Raw genomic sequence first — 25,952 nt, forward strand, 5'->3', positions numbered from 1 at the left:
ACCCCTAACCCTAATCTCAACCCGATCCATAATCCTAATCACAACCCTAACGATAATCACAACCCTAACCCCAAAACAGCCCTAATCTCAACCCTAACCATAACCCTAATCAAAACCCTAAATCCAACACACCCCTAACCCTAATCCCAAACGTAACCCTAATACCAACCCTAATCCTAAACGTAACCCTAATCCCAACCCTACTCCAAACCCTAACCCTAATCCCAACTCTAACCCTAACTTTAGCCCCAACCCTAACCATAACTTTAGCCCCGTCGTCACAAAAAAAGTTCAATGTAACCTTTTTTTTGTACGTCGCGTCCGCCATTTCCGCGCATGCGTGGCCCTAACTCTGCCCCCTCCTCCCCAGGACATAGACTGGGCAGCGGATGCGTTGAAAAACTGCATCCACTGCCCACGTTGTGCACAATTTTCACAACGTACGTCGGGCCAACGCATTGCGACCGCCTCGTACCGATGCAAGTGTGAAAGAAGCCTAAGGCTACTTTCACACTAGCGTCGTACTCGGCCCATCGCAGTGTGTCGGGCTGATGTACCGACGCTAGCGTTGTAAGCGCCGCACAACGGGTGCAGCGGATGCTGTTTTTTCAACGCATCCGCTGCCCCATTGTGAGGTGCGGGGAGGCGGGGGCGGAGTTCCGGCCGCACATGCGCGGTCGGAAATGGCGGACACATCGCACAAAAAAGTTACATGTAGCTTTTTTGTGCCAACGGTCCGCCAAAGCACGACGCATCCGTCGCATGACGGATGCGACGTGTGGCAATCCGTCGCAATGCGTCGCTAATGCAAGCCAATGGAGAATAAAAGCATCCTGCAAGCACTTTTGCAGGATGCATTTTTTCTCCAGCGACGCATTGCGGCGGAAGCCAAAAAACGCTAGTGTGAAAGTAGCCTAACCCTAACCCTAACCCTAGCCCTAACCCTAACCCTAAATTTAGCCCCAACCCTAACCCTAAATTTAGCCCCAACCCTAACCCTAACCCTAACCCTAAATTTAGCCCCAACCCTAACCCTAAATTTAGCCCCAACCCTAACCCTAAACTTAGCCCCAACCCTAACCCTAACCCTAAATTTAGCCCCAACCCTAACCCTAACCCTAATTTTAGCCCCAACTCGTCTCTCCTGTCGGCCGGCAGATGGCAGCAGATGGCGGGCGCACTGCGCATGCGCCCGCCATGATGAAAAAGCCGGCCGGCAGGAGAAGACAGAAGAGGACCCAGGGACACCGGGTGAGTATGTTAGGGTCCCCGAATCCCCCTATTTCTCTGTCCTCTGATGTGTGATCACATCAGAGGACAAAGAATTACAGATCGCTTTTTTTTTTTTTTTTTTTGCGGTCGCCGGTAAACTGTTAATTACCGGCGATCGCAAAACAGGGGTCGGTGCAAACCGACCCCGATAATGTTCTTTGGGGTCTCGGCTACCCCCGGCAGCCGAGACCCCAAAGATCTTCCGGGTGCCGGGCGGCGGGCGTACTGCGTATGCGCCCGCCATCTTTTCCCCGGAAAAAAGATGGCGGCGCCCATCGGGAGCCACGAGGAGCATCGGGGGAGGTAGGTGAGTATTAGGGGGCTATCGGGGGCCATCGGGGACCCTATTTCTCTGTCCTCCGATGTGCGATCACATCGGAGGACAGAGAAATTAAATGGCAAATCGCGTTTTTTTTTTTTTGTTGCGACCGCCGGTAAACGGTTAATTACCGGCGATCGCAACTCGGGGGTCGGTAAAAAAACCCCGAATAATGTTCTCTGGGGTCTCGGCTACCCTCGGCAACCGAGACCCAGCGACTCTGGGGGGCGCTATTCACTTTTTCCCCAGCGCCGTTAATTAACGGCGCTGTGGTTTAAGTACCTTTAGCGGCCGCCGTTAAAAGGCGTATCGGCGGTCGTTAAGGGGTTAAAACATATTTTAAATTTCAATTTTGGCTGCTGATTATGAATATGAACTCCGTTTTTGGCTATCACATCAGGATTTCGAGATATTTTCAATTTTTGATGAAAATTACTCCTATCTAATGTTTATGATAAAAACACATGATTTTCGATACTACATTGTATATTTTTAATCAAGGAAAAACAAAGATTACAAAGTCTATGTACAGCAACTCAAATATACTTACAGAATTAAACTACAAAATATAAAAACACATACTGTATATATGGCACACAGATGAATGACAAATGGCAGTTATTTGAACTTTCTTTTCTTGGCTGATCTGTGATGTACAGCTACTGGGTTGTCTCTCATCAAGCTCCAGCAATAGTCAGCCATCATATGTGAGTCCCATCGGCCTTCATACCGTTCTTCCATTGTTTTAATGTCCTGATGAAAACGCTCCCCTTGTTCCTCGCTCACATCCCCAAGGTTCTCTGGAAAAAAGACCAAATGGCTGTGTAAATAGTGAATCTTGATACTCATTCTACATCCAAAATTTCGCAGACTCATTAGTAGTGTTGAGCATTCCGATACCGCAAGTATCGGGTATCGGCCGATACTTGCGGTATCGGAATTCCGATACCGGGATTCCGATACTTGCCGCGTATCGGATACCGGAATCGGAAGTTCCAAGATTCAAAATGCAGAAATTCAGCCAATGAGAATGATGCCAAGTGTGGGCACATCCTGTTTAGCATGGAGGGCATGAAACTACTGGCAAGGCTGTGATTGGCTGCTGAAATGATGTCATGATGCAGTTTAAAAGTCGCTGGCGCCATTTTGCGATCACTCTGCTGTGAATTCAGTTAGTGACAGGACGCTGTTTGCTGACTGAGGGACAGTTTAGAGATAGCGATTTGCTTCTTTGTGCTTTCCAAAGGCTAATTTAGCAACCGCTGTGTTCACCTACTATTCACCTTGCTTTTGCCTTGTAGCGCTGTTTTCACAGCGATCTGCAAGGTCTGTGTGTGTGTGTGTGTGTGAGTGCAGCCCACTCTCTAGTCTGAGTGCAGCCACATAGGCCATCCATAGCTGGTTGTATTCAGTTCAGGGAGGGTGGTTCATTGCCTCATACTGTTCTTTTTTTTTTTTTTTTTTCCAAGTAGTGTAGTCTGCTGCTAATTTATTCAAAAAAATCCTATTAGTGTCTTTCCACCCGTCTCCAGCTAATTTGTGGAAAAACACTACATAGGATAACGTAGAGGAGGGTTTTTGGGCCTTGCAGCGCCGTTTATGGCTGTCTGCACGGTCTCCGTGTGACTGCAGCTCGCCCTGTAGTCTGTGAGTAGCCATAGCCTGGTTGTCTCCAGCTCAGGGTTGTTCACTGCGTCATACCGCCAAATCAATTTTCATTTTGTTTTAAGTAGTGCAGGCTGCTGCACATTTTTTCAAAAAATTCCTATTAGTGTCTTTCCACCCGTCTCCAGCTAATTTGTGGAAAAACACTACATAGGATAACGTAGAGGAGGGTTTATGGGCCTTGCAGCGCCGTTTACGGCTGTCTGCACGGTCTCCGTGTGACTGCAGCTCGCCCTGTAGTCTGTGAGCAGCCATAGCCTGGTTGTCTCCAGCTCAGGGTTCTTCACTGCGTCATACCGCCAAATCAATTTTCATTTTGTTTTAAGTAGTGCAGGCTGCTGCACATTTTTTCAAAAAATTCCTATTAGTGTCTTTCCACCCGTCTCCAGCTAATTTGTGGAAAAACACTACATAGGATAACGTAGAGGAGGGTTTTGGGGCCTTGTAGCGCCGTTTACGTCTGTCTGCACGGTCTCCGTGTGACTGCAGCTCTATCTGTTGTCAGTTCAGCCCCCAAAAAATAAATAAATAATAAAGTTCACCAAACACACCAGTGACACCACTTTACATTTGTGTAGGCCACATTAGCTCATATTAAAGTCTAGTCCACACTTTAGAAAATTAGTGTTTCTTATACCTGTTAGGAGGAGTTGTTCAGGAATAAGCACACAAAGCCGTTAGTACTTTTCTGCTTATCTTTATCAGTCAACCAAGATGAAGAAGGCAGTGAGTAAGGCACGTGGGCGTGGGCGTGGGCGCGGAGCAGGGAGGGGACGTGGGGATTCTGTGCCTGCTGCGGGCACCGGTGACTCATCAGCACCCACTTTCACCAGGCAACAGTCGTTCATGCGCAGCTTTGTGTCAGAGCGCCGTACACCGCTGCTGAGTGAAGAACAAATTGAAGCCGTTGTTGGATGGATGGCAGCTAATGCATCAACTTCAATTAGTGCCACATCCTCTCAGACACAGAGCACTGGAGAGCAGCCATCTGTCTCTTCACCACCTGCCAAATTGCCCAGGCAGACAGAGAGCCCAGGACAGGAGCCGTCTCTACTTCTGTTCTCTGAATCTCTTGGCTTGGAAACAGGGGGCCAGCCAAGCAGCATTGGAGAAATGGAAGAAGAGGCAGGGTGCAGTGATGCCCAACAGCTTTTTCTCTCTTCCTCTGAAGAGGCGGGTGGGCCAGTGGCTCCGGTCACCACATCGCAGGCCGCATCAGCTGATGATGACACTCAGGTGCCACTTACTGGTGCGTGCTCTGCTGCTGAGACTACCCAGGAGGAGCAGTTGGGGGCAGAGGGTAGTGTAGATGATGAGGTCCTTGACCCATCTTGGCGTGAGGGACAGGAAGGTGGTGGGAGCAGCTCTGAGGAAGAGATTCCCCGTACGGCCCAAAGAGGGAGAGGGAGGGGGAAGACTGCGGATCCTGCAGCCTCCGCTTTGGCACCCGTTAGGAGCATGTCTCTTCCAAAAGCCAAAAAGGGCGCTCCCAAGACTTGCAGTGCCTGGTCCTTTTTTGACACAGTTGCAGATGACATTTGCTATGTCAGATGCAAGGTGTGTCATCAAAAAGTCAAAAGAGGTCGAAATGTCAGCAACCTCAATACCTCCAACATGTGGAAACATGTGCGCAACAGGCACCCGGCGGAGTTAGAAAAACACACTGAAGAGCTAGGCCAACCAACAGCGGCAGCTACCACCTCTTCAGCTCGTGTTGCCTCTTCCTCTAGCTCACACGCAGCTGTTTCAGCTTCCTCCCAGGATCGCCGTGGAAGAACCTCTGGCCCTGTTGTCCAGAGACCCGCTGTAATTCCACCCGCAGCACCACTTTCCCAGTCATCCACACACTCCCAGCCCAGTCTACAGCCATCGGTAGTACAGGCATGGGAGAAAAGGCAGCCTTTCTCGTCAAACCACCCACGAGCACAGGCTCTGACTGCAGGCATTGCCAAACTTCTGTCACTGGAAATGCTGTCATTCAGGCAGGTGGAGACTGACAGCTTCCGTGACTTGATGTCATTGGCAGTCCCACAGTACAATGTGCCCAGCCGCTTTTACTTCAGCAGGCAAGCCGTCCCTGCCCTGCACAAGCATGTGGAGGGACACATGAAACACGCGCTACTGAACGCCGTCAGTAGCAAGGTCCACCTCACCACCGATGCGTGGACCAGTCAACATGGACAGGGGCGATACCTTTCCCTCACTGCCCATTGGGTTAATGTCGTTGAGCCGGGTACAGACCGTGCGAGTGGCGCAGGACGTGTCCTGCCCACTCCAAGGATTGCAGGAATCCATTCTGTACGCATTGACTCCTCCTCTTACACCAGTTCCTCAGAATCATCGCTGCAGGAGCCGTCACAGTCCACCTCCACATGGACCCGTGATGAACGTGTACCTGTTACGACCGACATGAGCACAGCCGTGGCCAAACGTCAACAGGCCGTCTTGAAATTAATTTTTTGGGGGAATCGTAGCCACACAGCGCAGGAGCTCTGGAATGCCATCAAGCAGGAGAGCGATGTGTGGTTTGTGCCAGCGAATCTCCAGCCAGGCATGGTAGTGTGTGATAATGGCCGAAATCTGGTGGCAGCTCTGGGCCTTGGCAACCTCACTCACATCCCATGTCTGGCACATGTGCTCAATTTGGTCGTGCAGAGCTTTTTGAGGGACTATCCGGATCTTGATGCACTGCTGCACAAGGTCCGCCTAGAGTGTGCTCACTTGCGGCGTTCCAGCATGGCAAAAGCGCGCATTGCGGCTCTGCAGCGCCGACACCGCCTGCCGGAACATCGCATCATATGTGACCTACCTACCAGGTGGAATTCCACGTTACATATGTTGGAGCGGTTGTGTGAGCAGCAGCAAGCTGTAATGGAGTACCAGCTGCTTCAGGCGCAAAGAAGTCGCAGTCAGCGCCGTACAGACTTCACAACCACAGAGTGGGCCACTATGAATGACGTCTGCCAGGTTTTGCGTCCCTTTGATTATTCCACGCGGATGGCGAGTGCAGATGATGCACTAGTCAGCATGACTGTCCCCCTTATCTGCCTGCTTGAAAAATCACTGCAAGCGCTAAGGGATGATGTTGTGGAAGAGGTGGAGGATGAGGATTCACCATTTCCATCATCTTCTGGACAGTCAGCGCCACGTGGTTCCTCACAAACGCGTAGGCAGGGGACAGTTTGTGAGGAGGATGAGGAGGAGTCAATGGAGGAGGAAGACATCCATCCAGAGGAGGGAGTTACCGAATTGTCCAGTACTCAGTGTGTACAGCGAGGGTGGGGTGATGACGAGCGGGCAGAGATCACGCCTCCAGCAGGGGACAGCATTTCTTGGGCAGTTGGCAGTCTGCAGCACATGGTGGATTACATGCTGCAGTGCCTGAGAAACGACCGCCGCATCGCCCACATTCTCAACATGTCGGATTATTGGGTGTTCACCCTCCTCGATCCTCGCTACCGGGACAACGTAGAAAGCCTCATCACACCGTTGAACCGGGAGCGAAAAATGCGGGAGTACCAAGACACACTGGTCAATTCCATCATCTTCTCCATTCCAACTGAGAGAAGTGCTGCTAGTGCATTCCAAAGCAGCTCAGTGCGTCCAGGCAGTGGTGGAGGCTCTGCACAAAGAGGGAGCAGAAGCAGTGCCTCTGCCCAGGGCAAGACCAGTATGGCCCAACTGTGGCACAGTTTTCTGTGCCCCCCACAAAAGTCTACACCATTACAGACGGCTCCAGTCAGCAGGAGGCAACGGTTCCGTCAGATGGTGACAGACTACATGTCTTGCCCTCTTGCTGTACTCCCAGACGGCTCTTCCCCTTTCAAGTTTTGGGTCTCAAAGCTGGATACATGGCCAGAGCTAAGCCAGTATGCATTGGAGGTGCTGTCTTGCCCTGCAGCCAGTGTATTATCGGAACGTGTCTTTAGTGCTGCAGGTGGTGTACTAACTGACCGTCGCATGCGACTATCCTCCGATAACGTTGACCGGCTTACTTTCCTGAAAATGAACAAGGCCTGGATCTCGCAGGAATTTGCCACTCCTCCTCCTGATTAAATAATTAGGTCACTGTATACGTTATCCAGGTCTCCTGTTGTGTTCATCTTTCTACCACCTGAACTTAAATTCCTGGGCTCCAACACCGCCAGTTGAGGCTCAGAAGTGCCGTCTGCACAGTCAAAACATACGACCCAGTGTTATTGGGTTTCAGTAACGTCAGCTGATCCCCAGCTGTGTAGCCGGCAATGTGTCATGCGACCGCCACGCTGACACAACAACTGAAATGTAAGGGAATCTGTCCCCCCCCCCAAGGCGTTTGTTACTGAAAGAGCCACCTTGTGCAGCAGTAATGCTGCACAAGGAAAAGGTAGCTATTTTGGTTTAGCTCCTTGCACACGCAGAACTTAACACTTATAAAATGTGTCCACTGATACCGTAAAACCGTCCCGGAGGTGGGACTTTCCTTCGTAATATGACGCAGTACAGCCGTCATTCCTCCCCCCCGGCGCCGCGCCCCGGCTCCTCAGCGTTGTTTGATTCCGTCCCGGAGCCTGCGCTGTTATGTTATCCCGTGGCCAGGCACACTTAGCGCTGCCCGTCTTCTGGCATCATTTGGTGTCAGGATGGCTGCGCCTGTGCGGCCGCGCTGGCCGAGAGCCCGCCTCGCAGTGTCTTCTGATTTAATCCCACTGGGGGCCTGGGATCCATGTACATGCGCAGTGCATAGCTGAACCTCCACCTCTCACTCATCTCCCTATGGCTTCTTCAGACTGTTCGGTGTCAGCTGGTCCCTAATAGCATGCCACGGACGTGACACTGCACAGTCTTAAGAAGCCGTAGGGAGGGGAGTGAGAGGCGAGGATATGCACTGCGCATGGCCATGGATCCCAGGCCCCCAGTGGGATAAAATCAGAAGACACTGCGAGGCGGGCTCTCGGCCAGCGCGGCCGCACAGGCGCAGCCAGCCTGACACCAAATGATGTCAGAAGATGGGCAGCGCTAAGTGTGCCTGGCCAAGGGATAACATAACAGCGCAGGCTCCGGGACGGAATCAAACTACGCTGAGGAGCCGGGGCGCGGCGCCGGGGGGGGGTAGGAATGACGGCTGTGCTGCGGCATATTACGAAGGAAAGTCCCACCTCCGGGACGGTTTCACGGTTTCAGGGGACACATTTTATAAGTGTTTAGTTCTGTGTTTGCAAGGAGCATGATGAAAAGAGCCACCTTTTCCTTTTGCATCTTTTGTGCTGCACAAGCTGGCTCTTTCAGCTACAAACGCCTTGGGGGGGGGTTAAAGGTTCCCTTTCGACTTTCTCAGGCTTCGGCCTACATTGTGTTCCTCTGCTTTTCCACCTGTCCCTGGGCTCCAACACCGCCAGTTGCCGTCCAGAAGTGCTGTACGCACAGTCAACAGTCCCTCCTCTGTTATTGGGGTTCAGTAACGTCAGCTGTTCCCCAGCTGTGTGTGTGGCAATCCCTCCTACCTCCTCCTCCTCCACCTGTCCCTGGGCTCCAACACCGCCAGTTGCCGTCCAGAAGTGCTATACGCACAGTCAACAGTCCCTCCTCTGTTATTGGGGTTCAGTAACGTCAGCTGTTCCCCTGCTGTGTGTGTGGCAATCCCTCCTACCTCCTCCTACCTCCTCCTCCTCCACCTGTCCCTGGGCTCCAACACCGCCAGTTGCCGTCCAGAAGTGCTGTACGCACAGTCAACAGTCCCTCCTCTGTTATTGGGGTTCAGTAACGTCAGCTGTTCCCCTGCTGTGTGTGTGGCAATCCCTCCTACCTCCTCCTACCTCCTCCTCCTCCACCTGTCCCTGGGCTCCAACACCGCCAGTTGCCGTCCAGAAGTGCTGTACGCACGGTCAACAGTCCCTCCTCTGTTATTGGGGTTCAGTAACGTCAGCTGTTCCCCTGCTGTGTGTGTGGCAATCCCTCCTACCTCCTCCTACCTCCTCCTCCTCCACCTGTCCCTGGGCTCCAACACCGCCAGTTGCCGTCCAGAAGTGCTGTACGCACAGTCAACAGTCCCTCCTCTGTTATTGGGGTTCAGTAACGTCAGCTGTTCCCCTGCTGTGTGTGTGGCAATCCCTCCTACCTCCTCCTACCTCCTCCTCCTCCACCTGTCCCTGGGCTCCAACACCGCCAGTTGCCGTCCAGAAGTGCTGTACGCACAGTCAACAGTCCCTCCTCTGTTATTGGGGTTCAGTAACGTCAGCTGTTCCCCTGCTGTGTGTGTGGCAATCCCTCCTACCTCCTCCTACCTCCTCCTCCTCCACCTGTCCCTGGGCTCCAACACCGCCAGTTGCCGTCCAGAAGTGCTGTACGCACAGTCAACAGTCCCTCCTCTGTTATTGGGGTTCAGTAACGTCAGCTGTTCCTCTGCTGTGTGTGTGGCAATCCCTCCTACCTCCTCCTACCTCCTCCTCCTCCACCTGTCCCTGGGCTCCAACACCGCCAGTTGCCGTCCAGAAGTGCTGTACGCACAGTCAACAGTCCCTCCTCTGTTATTGGGGTTCAGTAACGTCAGCTGTTCCCCTGCTGTGTGTGTGGCAATCCCTCCTACCTCCTCCTACCTCCTCCTCCTCCACCTGTCCCTGGGCTCCAACACCGCCAGTTGCCGTCCAGAAGTGCTGTACGCACAGTCAACAGTCCCTCCTCTGTTATTGGGGTTCAGTAACGTCAGCTGTTCCCCTGCTGTGTGTGTGGCAATCCCTCCTACCTCCTCCTACCTCCTCCTCCTCCACCTGTCCCTGGGCTCCAACACCGCCAGTTGCCGTCCAGAAGTGCTGTACGCACAGTCAACAGTCCCTCCTCTGTTATTGGGGTTCAGTAACGTCAGCTGTTCCCCTGCTGTGTGTGTGGCAATCCCTCCTACCTCCTCTTACCTCCTCCTCCTCCACCTGTCCCTGGGCTCCAACACCGCCAGTTGCCGTCCAGAAGTGCTGTACGCACAGTCAACAGTCCCTCCTCTGTTATTAGGGTTCAGTAACGTCAGCTGTTCCCCTGCTGTGTGTGTGGCAATCCCTCCTACCTCCTCCTACCTCCTCCTCCTCCACCTGTCCCTGGGCTCCAACACCGCCTGTTGCCGTCCAGAAGTGCTGTACGCACAGTCAACAGTCCCTCCTCTGTTATTGGGGTTCAGTAACGTCAGCTGTTTCCCAGCTGTGTGTGTGGCAATCCCTCCTACCTCCTCCACCTCCTCCTCCTCCACCTGTCCCTGGGCTCCAACACCGCTAGTTGCCGTCCAGAAGTGCTGTCCGCACAGAGCCAAACACCTCGCCAATGTGTTAGTGGGGTTCAGCACCGCCAGCTGTTCTCCTACTGTGCAGCCGGCAACGTGTACTGCGACCGCCACGCAGGCACAACAAGTTAAATTTAAGGGAACCTGTCCCCCCCCCCCAGGCGTTTGTTACTGAAGGAGCCACCTTGTGCAGCAGTAATGATGCAAAGGGAAAAAGTGCCTCTTTTCGTGGTGCTCCTTGCACATGCTGATCCTAACACTTATGAAAAGTGTCCCCTCCTACCGTGATACCGTCCGATTGGTGGAACTTTCCTTTGTGATGTGACGCAGCACAGCCGTCAATCTTACCCCCTTGTCGCCGTGCGCCGCCTCCTCAGCGTTGTTTGAATCAGTCCCGGAGCCTGCGCTCTTAGGTTAGCCCTTGGCCATGCACACATTTTGCGCTGCCCGTCTTCTGACATCATTTGGTGTCAGGCTGGCTGCGCCTGTGCGGCCGCGCTGGCCGAGAGCCCGCCTCGTACTGTCTTCTGATTTAATCCCACTGGGGGCCTGAGATCCATGGACATGCGCAGTGCATATCTGAACCTCCACCTCTCACTCATCTCCCTACGGCTTCTTCAAACTGTGCGGTGTCAGCTGGTCCCTAATAGCATGCCACGGCCGTGACACCGCACAGTCAGAAGAAGCCGTAGGGAGATGAGTGAGAGGTGGAGGTTCAGATATGCACTGCGCATGTCCATGGATCTCAGGCCCCCAGTGGGATTAAATCAGAAGACAGTACGAGGCGGGCTCTCGGCCAGCGCGGCTGCACAGGCGCAGCCAGCCTGACACCAAATGATGTCAGAAGACGGGCAGCGCAAAATGTGTGCATGGCCAAGGGCTAACCTAAGAGCGCAGGCTCCGGGACTGATTCAAACAATGCTGAGGAGGCGGCGCACGGCGCCAAGGGGGTAAGAATGACGGCTGTGCTGCGTCACATCACAAAGGAAAGTTCCACCTACCGGACGGTATCACGGTAGGAGGGGACACTTTTTATAAGTGTTAGGTTCAGCATGTGCAAGGACCATAATTAAAAGAGCTAAGTTTACCTTTTCCAGCATTAGTGCTGTACACGATGGCTCTTTCAGCTACAAACACCTGGGGGGGGTTAAAGTTTCCCTTTCAACTTGCTCCAGTGCAGGCTTCGGCCTACACTCTGCTCCCTCTCCTCCTCCTGCTGACCCTGGGCTCTAACACCGCCAGTTGGGGCCCAGATGTGCTAGCTACACAGAGCCAAACACCAGCCAATGTGTTAGTGGGGTTCAGCACCGCCAGCTGTTCCCCTGCTGTGTAGCCAGCAACGTGTCCTGCAACAGCCACGCAGACACAAGAACTGAAATTGAAGGAAACCTGTCCCCCCTCCCCCAGGCGTTTTTACGTTTTACAGCCACCTTGTACGACAGTAATGCTGCATGTGTGCAAGGTGGCTCAGAAACTTAATCTCCTTGCCCATGTTGAAGTGAACACTGTTGTGAATTTACCTTTTGGCTCCCTCTAGTGGCTACTAGTGTTTTTACTCTGGGTATGTCTATCATCCCTTGTATGCTCACCTGGGTCGTTAGGTCAGGGGTGTTGCTATATTAGCTCCCTGGACCTTCAGTTCAATGCCTGGCAACGTTGATATCAGAGCTAATCTGTAGTGCTCTTGTCTACTGATCCTGGTTCCTGCTTGATTAAGCTAAGTCTGCTTTCTTGCTTTTTTGCTATTGATTTTGTTTGCATTTTTGTCCAGCTTGTACATAATCTGTATCCTGTCCTTGCTGGAAGCTTTAGGGAGGCTGGAGTTCTCCCCCCAGGCCGTTAGACGGTTCGGGGGTTCTTGAATCTCCAGTGTGGATTTTTGTTAGGGTTTTCGTTGACCATATAAGTTATCTTACTACATTCTGCTATTAGTGAGTGGGCCTCTCTTTGCTAAACCTAGTTCATCTCTGTGTTTGTCATTTCCTCTTACCTCACCGTTATTATTTGTGGGGGGCTTGTATCCAACTTTTGGGGTCTATTCTCTGGAGGCAAGAGAGGTCTTTGTTTTCCTCTTCTAGGGGTAGTTAGTCCTCCGGCTGGCGCGAGACATCTAGCGACCAACGTAGGCATGTTCCCCGGCTACTTCTAGTGTTGGCATTAGGAGTAGATATATGGTCAACCCAGTTACCACTGCCCTATGAGCTGGATTTTTGTACTTCGCAGACTTGCTGATATCTCTGAGACCCTCGCCATTGGGGTCATAACAGTTTGCCAGGCCAGTATTAAATGTTAAATGCATTGCAGAAGCGGGATTATAAGAAAGAAAGTTCTGAGTTTTTTTTTCTCTCTCTCATTTTTTTTTCTTTTCTTCTTTTCCCCTTTACATCTGAGTGGCTTGTGATTGCTGCAGACATGAATATCCAGACCTTGATTACAAGTGTGGGCCAGCTTGCTGCTCGTGTGCAGGGCATACAAGATTATGTTACCAGAAATCCTATGTCAGAACCTAAGATACCGATTCCTGAACTGTTTTCCGGAGACCGATTTAAGTTTAGAAATTTCAGGAATAATTGTAAATTGTTTTTGTCCCTGAGACCCTGTTCCTCTGGAGACTCCGCTCAGCAAGTGAAAATTGTTATTTCTTTTTTATTGGCTGATATTGATGCGTTTTTTCTGGCGCTCGGTTTGCTTTATGAGGAACCCAATCTTGAGATTCAGGCAGAAAAAGCCTTGCTGGCTATGTCTCAGGGCCAGGACGAGGCTGAAGTGTATTGCCAAAAATTTCGGAAATGGTCCGTGCTGTCCCAGTGGAACGAGTGTGCATTGGCTGCAAATTTTAGAAATGGTCTTTCTGAAGCCATTAAGAATGTGAAGGTGGGGTTTCCCATTCCCACAGGTCTGAATGATTCTATGGACCTGGCTATTCAAATCGACCGGCGGTTGCGGGAGCGCAAAACCGCAAATTCCCTCATGGTGTTGTCTGAACAGGCACCTGAATTAATGCAATGTGATAGAATCTTGACTAGAAATGAGCGGAAAATTCATAGACGCCAGAATGGCTTGTGTTACTACTGTGGTGATTCTACACATGTTATCTCAGCATGCTCTAAACGTCTTACTAAGGTTGTTAGTCCGGTCGTCATTGGTAATTTGCAACCTAAATTTATTCTATCTGTAACTTTGATTTGCTCACTGTCATCGTATCCTGTCATGGCGTTTGTGGACTCAGGTGCGGCCCTGAGCCTTATGGATCTGTCATTTGCCAAGCGCTGCGGATTTGTTCTTGAGCCACTGGAAAATCCTATCCCTCTTAGGGGTATTGATTCTACGCCATTGGCAAAAAATAAACCGCAGTTTTGGACACAGGTTACCATGTGCATGACTCCCGAACATCGGGAGGTAATACGTTTTCTTGTTCTGCATAAAATGCATGATTTGGTTGTTTTGGGTTTGCCATGGTTACAGACCCATAATCCAGTCTTGGACTGGAAGGCTATGTCAGTGTCAAGTTGGGGCTGCCATGGAATTCATGGAGATTCCCTGCCCTTGTCTATTGCTTCTTCTACGCCTTCGGAAGTTCCGGCGTATTTGTCTGATTATCAGGATGTCTTCAGCGAGTCTAAGTCCAGTGCACTGCCTCCTCATAGGGAATGTGACTGTGCAATAGATTTGATCCCTGGCAGTAAGTTTCCTAAGGGGAGACTGTTTAATCTGTCGGTACCTGAACATACCGCGATGCGTTCATATATCAAGGAGTCTCTTGAGAAGGGGCATATCCGTCCTTCTTCTTCCCCTCTTGGTGCGGGATTCTTTTTTGTGGCCAAAAAGGACGGATCTTTGAGGCCTTGTATTGACTATCGGCTTTTAAATAAGATCACTGTCAAATTTCAGTATCCTTTGCCGTTGTTGTCAGATTTGTTTGCCCGGATTAAAGGTGCCAAGTGGTTCACCAAGATAGACCTTCGTGGTGCGTACAACCTTGTGCGCATTAGGCAGGGCGATGAATGGAAAACCGCATTCAATACGCCCGAAGGTCATTTTGAGTACTTGGTGATGCCATTTGGGCTCTCTAATGCACCTTCAGTTTTTCAGTCCTTCATGCATGACATTTTCCGGAAGTATCTGGATAAATTTTTGATTGTTTATCTGGATGATATTCTGTTTTTTTCTGATGATTGGGACTCGCATGTGGAGCAGGTCAGGATGGTTTTTGAGATTTTGCGTGAAAATTAGTGTTGAGCGATACCGTCCGATACTTGAAAGTATCGGTATCGGAAAGTATCGGCCGATACCGGCAAAATATCGGATCCAATCCGATACCGATACCCGATACCAATACAAGTCAATGGGACTCATGTATCGGACGGTATTCCTGATGGTTCCCAGGGTCTGAAGGAGAGGAAACTCTCCTTCAGGCCCTGGGAACCATATAAATGTGTAAAAGAAAGAATTAAAATAAAAAATATCGCTATACTCACCTGTCCGACGCAGCCGGGACTTCAGCGAGGGAACCGGCAGCGTTGTTTGTTTAAAATTCGCGCTATTACTTGGTTACGTGAATTCCCGGCTTGTGATTGGTCAGGTCGGCCATGTTGCCGGGACGCGGACCAATCACAGCAAGCCGTGACGAAATTACGTCACGGCTTGCTGTGATTGGTCCGCGTCCCGGCAATATGGCCGCCCTGACCAATCACAAGCCGTGACGTCACGGGAGGCTGGACACGTGCTCATTTTAAAATGGGCGCGTGTCCAGCCTCCCGTGACGTCACGGCTTGTGATTGGTTGCGCCGCGGTCAACCAATCACAAGCCGGGAGGCTGGACGCGCTCATTTTAAAATGGGCGCGTGTCCAGCCTCCCGTGACGTCACGGCTTGTGATTGGTTGCGCCGCGGTCAACCAATCACAAGCCGGGAGGCTGGACGCGCTCATTTTAAAATGGGCGCGTGTCCAGCCTCCCGTGACGTCACGGCTTGTGATTGGTCAGGGCGGCCATATTGCCGGGACGCGGACCAATCACAGCAAGCCGTGACGTAATTTCGTCACGGCTTGCTGTGATTGGTCCGCGTCCCGGCAACGTGGCCGACCTGACCAATCACAAGCCGGGAATTCACGTAACCAAGTAATAGCGCGAATTTTAAACAAACAACGCTGCCGGTTCCCTCGCTGAAGTCCCGGCTGCGTCGGAGAGGTGAGTATAGCGATATTTTTTATTTTAATTCTCTCTTTTACACATTTTAACATTAATGTTGTTGCGATACCCGATACCCGATACCACAAGAGTATCGGAATCCCGGTATCGGAATTCCGATACAGCAAGTATCGGCCGATACCCGATACTTGCAGCATCGGAATGCTCAACACTAGTGAAAATTCTTTGTTTGTAAAAGGCTCAAAGTGTCTCTTTGGTGTACAGAAGGTTCCCTTTTTGGGGTTCATTTTTTCCCCTTCTGCTGTGGAGATGGATCCAGTCAAGGTCCGAGCTATTCATGATTGGACTCAACCCTCGTCAGTTAAGAGTCTTCAGAAGTTCTTGGGTTTTGCTAACTTCTACCGTCGTTTTATCGCAAATTTCTCTAGCGTTGTTAAACCGCTGACGGATATGACCAAGAAAGGCTCTGATGTAGCTAACTGGGCTCCTGCTGCCGTGGAGGCTTTCCAGGAGTTGAAACGCCGGTTTACTTCGGCGCCTGTTTTGTGCCAGCCTGACGTCTCACTTCCCTTTCAGGTTGAGGTGGATGCTTCGGAGATTGGGGCAGGGGCCGTTTTGTCGCAGAGAGGCCCTGGTTGCTCTACTATGAGACCTTGTGCCTTTTTCTCTAGGAAGTTGTCGCCGGCAGAGCGAAATTATGATGTGGGCAATCGGGAGTTATTGGCCATGAAGTGGGCATTTGAGGAGTGGCGTCATTGGCTCGAGGGTGCTAAGCATCGGGTGGTGGTCTTGACTGATCACAAAAATTTGATGTATCTCGAGTCTGCTAAACGCCTGAATCCTAGACAGGCCCGCTGGTCATTGTTTTTCTCCCATTTTGACTTTGTGGTCTCGTATTTACCAGGTTCTAAGAATGTGAAGGCCGATGCTCTGTCTAGGAGCTTTGTGCCTGATGCTCCTGGAGTCGCTGAACCTGAGGGTATTCTTAAGGAAGGAGTTATCTTGTCAGCGATTTCTCCAGATCTGCGACGTGTGTTGCAGAGATTTCAGGCTGGTAGGCCTGACTCTTGTCCACCTGACAGATTGTTTGTGCCTGCTAAATGGACCAGCAGAGTCATTTCCGAGGTTCATTCCTCAGTGTTGGCAGGGCACCCGGGAATTTTTGGCACCAGAGATCTGGTGGCCAGGTCCTTTTGGTGGCCTTCCTTGTCAAGGGATGTGCGGTCATTTGTGCAGTCCTGCGGTACTTGTGCTCGAGCTAAGCCTTGCTGTTCTCGTGCCAGCGGGTTGCTCTTGCCCTTGCCTGTCCCGAAGAGACCTTGGACACACATCTCTATGGATTTCATTTCGGATCTCCCGGTGTCTAAAGGCATGTCTGTCATCTGGGTGATATGTGATCGTTTCTCCAAGATGGTCCATCTGGTTCCTTTGCCTAAGCTGCCTTCCTCTGCTGATCTGGTTCCTGTGTTCTTCCAGAACGTGGTTCGTTTGCACGGCATTCCTGAGAATATTGTGTTGGACAGAGGATCCCAGTTTGTTTCCAGGTTCTGGCGATCCTTTTGTGGTAGGATGGGCATTGATTTGTCGTTTTCGTCCGCTTTTCATCCACAGACTAACGGACAAACGGAATGAACTAATCAGACTCTGGAGGCGTATTTGAGGTGTTTTGTCTCTTCTGATCAGGATGATTGGGTGACCTTCTTGCCGTTGGCTGAATTTGCCCTTAATAATCGGGCTAGTTCTGCCACCTTGGTTTCGCCATTTTTCTGCAACTCCGGTTTCCATCCTCGTTTTTCCTCGGGACATGTGGAGCCTTCTGACTGTCCTGGAGTGGATTCTGTGGTGGATAGGTTGCAGCGGATCTGGAATCATGTGGTGGACAACTTGAAGTTGTCACAGGAGAAGGCTCAGCGTTTTGCCAATCGCCGCCGCGGTGTGGGTCCCCGACTTCGTGTTGGGGATTTGGTATGGCTGTCTTCTCGATTTGTTCCTATGAAGGTCTCCTCTCCCAAATTTAAGCCTCGATTCATTGGTCCTTACAAGATATTGGAGATCCTTAATCCTGTATCCTTTCGCCTGGATCTTCCGGTGTCGTTTGCCATTCACAACGTATTTCATAGGTCCTTGTTGCGGCGGTACGTTGTGCCTGTGGTTCCTTCTGCTGAGCCTCCTGCTCCGGTGTTGGTTGAGGGCGAGTTGGAGTACGTGTTGGAGAAGATCTTAGATTCTCGTCTCTCCAGGCGGAGGCTTCAGTACCTGGTCAAGTGGAAGGGCTATGGTCAGGAGGATAATTCCTGGGTGGTCGCCTCTGATGTGCATGCGGCCGATTTAGTTCGCGCCTTTCACGCCGCTCATCCTGATCGCCCTGGTGGTCTTGGTGAGGGTTCGGTGACCCCTCACTAAGGGGGGGGGGGGGTACTGTTGTGAATTTACCTTTTGGCTCCCTCTAGTGGCTACTAGTGTTTTTACTCTGGGTATGTCTATCATCCCTTGTATGCTCACCTGGGTCGTTAGGTCAGGGGTGTTGCTATATTAGCTCCCTGGACCTTCAGTTCAATGCCTGGCAATGTTGATATCAGAGCTAATCTGTAGTGCTCTTGTCTACTGATCCTGGTTCCTGCTTGATTAAGCTAAGTCTGCTTTCTTGCTTTTTTGCTATTGATTTTGTTTGCATTTTTGTCCAGCTTGTACATAATCTGTATCCTGTCCTTGCTGGAAGCTCTAGGGAGGCTGGAGTTCTCCCCCCGGGCCGTTAGACGGTTCGGGGGTTCTTGAATCTCCACTGTGGATTTTTGTTAGGGTTTTCATTGACCATATAAGTTATCTTACTACATTCTGCTATTAGTGAGTGGGCCTCTCTTTGCTAAACCTAGTTCATCTCTGTGTTTGTCATTTCCTCTTACCTCACCGTTATTATTTGTGGGGGGCTTGTATCCAACTTTTGGGGTCTATTCTCTGGAGGCAAGAGAGGTCTTTGTTTTCCTCTTCTAGGGGTAGTTAGTCCTCCGGCTGGTGCGAGACATCTAGCGACCAACGTAGGCATGTTCCCCGGCTACTTCTAGTGTTGGCGTTAGGAGTAGATATATGGTCAACCCAGTTACCACTGCCCTATGAGCTGGATTTTTGTACTTCGCAGACTTGCTGATATCTCTGAGACCCTCGCCATTGGGGTCATAACAGAACACGTCTAAAAATGAGTCCTCTGCGACCATTAAAACGTCCCTCAGGTGTGATTTTCCTTTGTATTGACACGCAACAAGCTCCTTGGTAGCGCTGCCCGTCTTCAGGCGTTTGTACGTTTTTAAGGCCACCTTGTACAGCGGTAATGCTGCATGTGTGCAAGGTGGCTCATAAACGTATTCTCCTCGCACATGTGGAACTGAAAACACGTCTGAAATGTGTCCTCTGTGTGACCATTTAACCGTCCCGGGGGTGTGACTTTCCTTTGTAATGACACGCTGCAACCCCCTTGGTAGCGCTGCCCGTCTTCTGGCATCATTGTTTGGCTGCCTGCGCCTCTGCGGCCGCCCTGACCCACACAACGCCCCTCGGTGTCTTATTTCTTGGGACTGCGAGGGTGTGATTGATGGGCATGAGCAGTGCATCACTTCGCCTGTCCCTCATCTCCTTCCGCCTTCCTCAGACTGTGCGGCTTCATGGCCGCGGCATGCGATAAGGGATCAGCTGATGCCGCACAGTCTGAAGCGGGTGTAAGGACCCGAGTGTGAGAGGCGAACATATGTACTGCGCCAGGCCATGAATCCCAGCCCCGCAGTGTTTTAACTATGTCAAGACACTGCGGGGCTGGGATTCATGGGCATCGCGAACCGCAATGGCCGACATCAAATGATGTCAGAGGACGGGCAGCACTAACAGCGCAAGGCCAAGGGATAACACGACAGCGCAGACTCCTGTGCAACAAATAACGATGCTCAGGAGGCCGGGCAAAGCACCAAGGTGGCATTTTTGCCAGCTGTACTGCGTCTCTTTACGAAGGGAACTCACGCCTCAAAATCAGTTTGACTGTGTAAGGGCCTAAATGTTATACGTGTTCCTTTCAGCATGTGCAAGGAGCAAAATTAAAAGAGCAACCTTTGACTTGTGCAGCACTACTGCTGCATAAGCTGTGGCTCTTCTACTTTGTAACCCCTGAGGGGGGGTTAAAGGTTACCTTTGAAATTGGTTCAAGTAGGCTTCGGCCTACACTCTGCTCCCCCTGCAGAGCCCGGGCTCCAACACCGCCAGTTGGGGCCCGGTACTGCTAGCTGCACAGAGCCAAACACCAGCCAATGTGTCAGTGGGGTTCAGCACCGCCAGCTGTTCCCCTGCTGTGCAGCCGGCAACGTGTCCTGCAACTGCCACGCAGGCACAACAGACCCAAAGCTGCCGCCAGTGCAGGCTTCGGCCTACACTCTGCTCCATCTCCTCCTCCTGCTGACCCCGGGCTCTAACACCGCCAGTTGGGGCCCGGTACTGCTAGCTGCACAGAGAAAAACACCAGCCAATGTGTCAGTGGGGTTCAGCACCGCCAGCTGTTCCCCTGCTGTGCAGCCGGCATCGTGTCCTGCAAAAGCCACGCAGACACAAGAACTGAAATTGAAGGGAACCTGTCCCCCCTCCCCCAGGCGTTTGTACATTTTTAAGGCCACCTTGTACAGCGGTAATGCTGCATGTGTGCAAGGTGGCTCATAAACGTATTCTCCTCGCACATGTGGAACTGAAAACACGTCTGAAATGTGTCCTCTGTGTGACCATTTAACCGTCCCGGGGGTGTGACTTTCCTTTGTAATGACACGCTGCAACCCCCTTGGTAGCGCTGCCCGTCTTCTGGCATCATTGTTTGGCTGCCTGCGCCTCTGCGGCCGCCCTGACCCACACAACGCCCCTCGGTGTCTTATTTCTTGGGACTGCGAGGGTGTGATTGATGGGCATGAGCAGTGCATCACTTCGCCTGTCCCTCATCTCCTTCCGCCTTCCTCAGACTGTGCGGCTTCATGGCCGCGGCATGCGATAAGGGATCAGCTGATGCCGCACAGTCTGAAGCGGGTGTAAGGACCCGAGTGTGAGAGGCGAACATATGTACTGCGCCAGGCCATGAATCCCAGCCCCGCAGTGTTTTAACTATGTCAAGACACTGCGGGGCTGGGATTCATGGGCATCGCGAACCGCAACGGCCGACATCAAATGATGTCAGAGGACGGGCAGCACTAACAGCGCAAGGCCAAGGGATAACACGACAGCGCAGACTCCTGTGCAACAAATAACGATGCTCAGGAGGCCGGGCAAAGCACCAAGGTGGCATTTTTGCCAGCTGTACTGCGTCTCTTTACGAAGGGAACTCACGCCTCAAAATCAGTTTGACTGTGTAAGGGCCTAAATGTTATACGTGTTCCTTTCAGCATGTGCAAGGAGCAAAATTAAAAGAGCAACCTTTGACTTGTGCAGCACTACTGCTGCATAAGCTGTGGCTCTTCTACTTTGTAACCCCTGAGGGGGGGTTAAAGGTTACCTTTGAAATTGGTTCAAGTAGGCTTCGGCCTACACTCTGCTCCCCCTGCAGAGCCCGGGCTCCAACACCGCCAGTTGGGGCCCGGTACTGCTAGCTGCACAGAGCCAAACACCAGCCAATGTGTCAGTGGGGTTCAGCACCGCCAGCTGTTCCCCTGCTGTGCAGCCGGCAACGTGTCCTGCAACTGCCACGCAGGCACAACAGACCCAAAGCTGCCGCCAGTGCAGGCTTCGGCCTACACTCTGCTCCATCTCCTCCTCCTGCTGACCCCGGGCTCTAACACCGCCAGTTGGGGCCCGGTACTGCTAGCTGCACAGAGAAAAACACCAGCCAATGTGTCAGTGGGGTTCAGCACCGCCAGCTGTTCCCCTGCTGTGCAGCCGGCATCGTGTCCTGCAAAAGCCACGCAGACACAAGAACTGAAATTGAAGGGAACCTGTCCCCCCTCCCCCAGGCGTTTGTACATTTTTAAGGCCACCTTGTACAGCGGTAATGCTGCATGTGTGCAAGGTGGCTCATAAACGTATTCTCCTCGCACATGTGGAACTGAAAACACGTCTGAAATGTGTCCTCTGTGTGACCATTTAACCGTCCCGGGGGTGTGACTTTCCTTTGTAATGACACGCTGCAACCCCCTTGGTAGCGCTGCCCATCTTCTGGCATCATTGTTTGGCTGTCTGCGCCTCTGCGGCCGCCCTGACCCACACAACGCCCCTCGGTGTCTTATTTCTTGGGACTGCGAGGGTGTGATTGATGGGCATGAGCAGTGCATCACTTCGCCTGTCCCTCATCTCCTTCCGCCTTCTTCAGACTGTGCGGCTTCATGGCCGTGGCATGCGATAAGGGATCAGCTGACGCCGCACAGTCTGCAGCGGGTGTAAGGACCCGAGTGCGAGAGGCGAACATATGTGCTGCGCCAGGCCATGAATCACAGCCCCGCAGTGTTTTAACAATGTTAAGACACCGCGGGGCTGGGATTCATGGTCATCGCGAACCGCAGCGGCCGACATTAAATGAGGTCAGAAGATGGACAGCGCTAACAGCGCTAGGCCAGGGGATAACACGACAGCGCAGACTCCTCTACAGCAAATAACAACGCTCAGGAGGCTGCACCCAGCACCAAGGTGGGATTCTTGACATCTGTGCTGCATCTCATTACAAAGGGAACTCGCGCCTCCAACACAGTTTGACTGTATAAAGGGCTAAATGTTATACGTGTTTCATTCAGCGTGTGCAAGGAGCAAAATTAAAAGAGCAACCTTTGACTTGTGCAGCACTACTGCTGCATAAGCTGTGGCTCTTCTACTTTGTAACCCCTGAGGGGGGGTTAAAGGTTACCTTTGAAATTGGTTCAAGTAGGCTTCGGCCTACACTCTGCTCCCCCTGCAGAGCCCGGGCTCCAACACCGCCAGTTGGGGCCCGGTACTGCTAGCTGCACAGAGCCAAACACCAGCCAATGTGTCAGTGGGGTTCAGCACCGCCAGCTGTTCCCCTGCTGTGCAGCCGGCATCGTGTCCTGCAAAAGCCACGCAGACACAAGAACTGAAATTGAAGGGAACCTGTCCCCCCTCCCCCAGGCGTTTGTACATTTTTAAGGCCACCTTGTACAGCGGTAATGCTGCATGTGTGCAAGGTGGCTCATAAACGTATTCTCCTCGCACATGTGGAACTGAAAACACGTCTGAAATGTGTCCTCTGTGTGACCATTTAACCGTCCCGGGGGTGTGACTTTCCTTTGTAATGACACGCTGCAACCCCCTTGGTAGCGCTGCCCATCTTCTGGCATCATTGTTTGGCTGTCTGCGCCTCTGCGGCCGCCCTGACCCACACAACGCCCCTCGGTGTCTTATTTCTTGGGACTGCGAGGGTGTGATTGATGGGCATGAGCAGTGCATCACTTCGCCTGTCCCTCATCTCCTTCCGCCTTCTTCAGACTGTGCGGCTTCATGGCCGTGGCATGCGATAAGGGATCAGCTGACGCCGCACAGTCTGCAGCGGGTGTAAGGACCCGAGTGCGAGAGGCGAACATATGTGCTGCGCCAGGCCATGAATCACAGCCCCGCAGTGTTTTAACAATGTTAAGACACCGCGGGGCTGGGATTCATGGTCATCGCGAACCGCAGCGGCCGACATTAAATGAGGTCAGAAGATGGACAGCGCTAACAGCGCTAGGCCAGGGGATAACACGACAGCGCAGACTCCTCTACAGCAAATAACAACGCTCAGGAGGCTGCACCCAGCACCAAGGTGGGATTCTTGACATCTGTGCTGCATCTCATTACAAAGGGAACTCGCGCCTCCAACACAGTTTGACTGTATAAAGGGCTAAATGTTATACGTGTTTCATTCAGCGTGTGCAAGGAGCAAAATTAAAAGAGCAACCTTTGACTTGTGCAGCACTACTGCTGCATAAGCTGTGGCTCTTCTACTTTGTAACCCCTGAGGGGGGGTTAAAGGTTACCTTTGAAATTGGTTCAAGTAGGCTTCGGCCTACACTCTGCTCCCCCTGCAGAGCCCGGGCTCCAACACCGCCAGTTGGGGCCCGGTACTGCTAGCTGCACAGAGCCAAACACCAGCCAATGTGTCAGTGGGGTTCAGCACCGCCAGCTGTTCCCCTGCTGTGCAGCCGGCAACGTGTCCTGCAACTGCCACGCAGGCACAACAGACCCAAAGCTGCCGCCAGTGCAGGCTTCGGCCTACACTCTGCTCCATCTCCTCCTCCTGCTGACCCCGGGCTCTAACACCGCCAGTTGGGGCCCGGTACTGCTAGCTGCACAGAGAAAAACACCAGCCAATGTGTCAGTGGGGTTCAGCACCGCCAGCTGTTCCCCTGCTGTGCAGCCGGCATCGTGTCCTGCAAAAGCCACGCAGACACTTGCTCTTGTACCTTCTGCTCCCCATCCTGGTTCCAGTACCGTCAGCTGGTTCCGGGCAGAGCCTTTGGCATAGGTGCCTCCCTCTGGGTATCCGAGTTCCACCAACGTCAGGTGGTCCTTGGTAGTGCTTTCAGGCACGGGTACCTCCTGCTTAGTAACCGGGTTCCAGTAACGTCAGCTGGTCTTCGGTAGTTCCATTGGCTCTTGGACCTTCGGCTACCCATCCGGGTTCCAGCACCGTCAGCTGGTTCTCGGCAGTGTCTTTTGCTCTTGTACCTTCTGCTCCCCATCCTGGTTCCAGTACCGTCAGCTGGTTCCGGGCAGAGCCTTTGGCTTAGGTGCCTCCCTCTGGGTATCCGAGTTCCACCAACGTCAGGTGGTCCTTGGTAGTGCTTTCAGGCACGGGTACCTCCTGCTTAGTAACCGGGTTCCAGTAACGTCAGCTGGTCCTCGGTAGTTCCATTGGCTCTTGGACCTTCGGGTAGCCATCCGAGTTCCAGTTCCATCAGCTGGTTCTCGGCATTTTCTCAGCCTTCTTGTACCTTCTGCTACATTTCCAAGTTCAAGAGACTAAACACGATGACCCGGAAGACCACCCCTAAGATGACGACGACACCAGAGACGACAACCACCGTGATGACGACGACCCTGGAGACGATGACCCTGAAGACCACTCCGATGACGACGACCCCGGAGACGACGACCCTGAAGACCACCCCGATGACGACGACCCCGGAGACGACGACCCTGGAGACGACGACGACCTGGAAGACCGAGAAGCAGAAGAACAAGAGGCTGCAGAACAAAGAGCAGAAGAACATTAAGCATAACACTAAATATCAGAGCAAAAAATATTATCTAAATTATAAGCAGAAGAAGACTAAGCAGTGTATGGGGGTGAGTCCGTTCCTCCTCGTGGTGCCCCTGGATAAAGCCTGATGCTGCAGGCCAAACTGAACGCGGACAAATGTAACTCTTTTGTGACAGGCAGAACGGAAGGTGTAATCTTCAAACTTTTATAGATAACAACTACGGTAATGCCTGTCACAAATAAGAATATGATGAAGAAGTAGAATATGATGAAGATAATAGTAAAATAAAAAGAATATGAACAATGTAACCCAAAAAATAATAGGTAGAAGATGAAGAAGAAGATGAATAAGGTGAAGAAGTTGATGTCAAAGAAGCTGATGATGAGGATAATGAAGAAGAAAGTGTGGGAGAAGTAAAAAAGAAGGTGAAGGGCGTGGAAGTAGTGAAACATCAATATCTGACAAAATAAAAAAAAAATTAACATAGTCAAAATTTTTCTACCGCCGAACGTCATAAAAAAAACAAAATCCTGCTATTCTATTACATTGGGCTAAACCTCTGTGCCTTTAATGTCTCCGCCACGTCCCCCAATACATCCTACATTATTCTTAGTTGTTTTCCTTCATGTAGAATGAACCTACAAGTTTATAAAGGGTTTATTTTAATTCCGATATTTTCGTCCCCTTGACTTGCATTGGGATCGGGTATCGGTATCGGATTAGATCCGATATTTTGACGGTATCGGCCGATACTTTCCGATACCGATACTTTCCGATATCGGAAAGTATCGCTCAACACTACTCATTAGTAGCTCTTCCACAATCTCTTCATAGTTGTCTGCTTTCTTATTCCCTAGAAAAGTCTGCACCACATTACAAAATGCATTCCAAGCTCTTTCTTCTGTCTCATTCACTGATGTGATAAAATTTGGGTCTCTCATAAGTGAGAGACCCACTCTCCGCTGGTGGTACCATGCAAGCAGCTGCATGAGTGTGTGAGTGTGAGTGTGGTGCGTACGGTGTATAGAGTGTGTGTGTATGTGTGTGTGTGTGTGTGTGGTGCGACGGTGTCCCACTGGTCATACCGCGCAATAGGTTGGTGTTGGT

This window comes from Ranitomeya variabilis, chromosome 1 (genome assembly GCF_051348905.1).
Source record: "Ranitomeya variabilis isolate aRanVar5 chromosome 1, aRanVar5.hap1, whole genome shotgun sequence".
NCBI lineage: Eukaryota > Metazoa > Chordata > Amphibia > Anura > Dendrobatidae > Ranitomeya > Ranitomeya variabilis.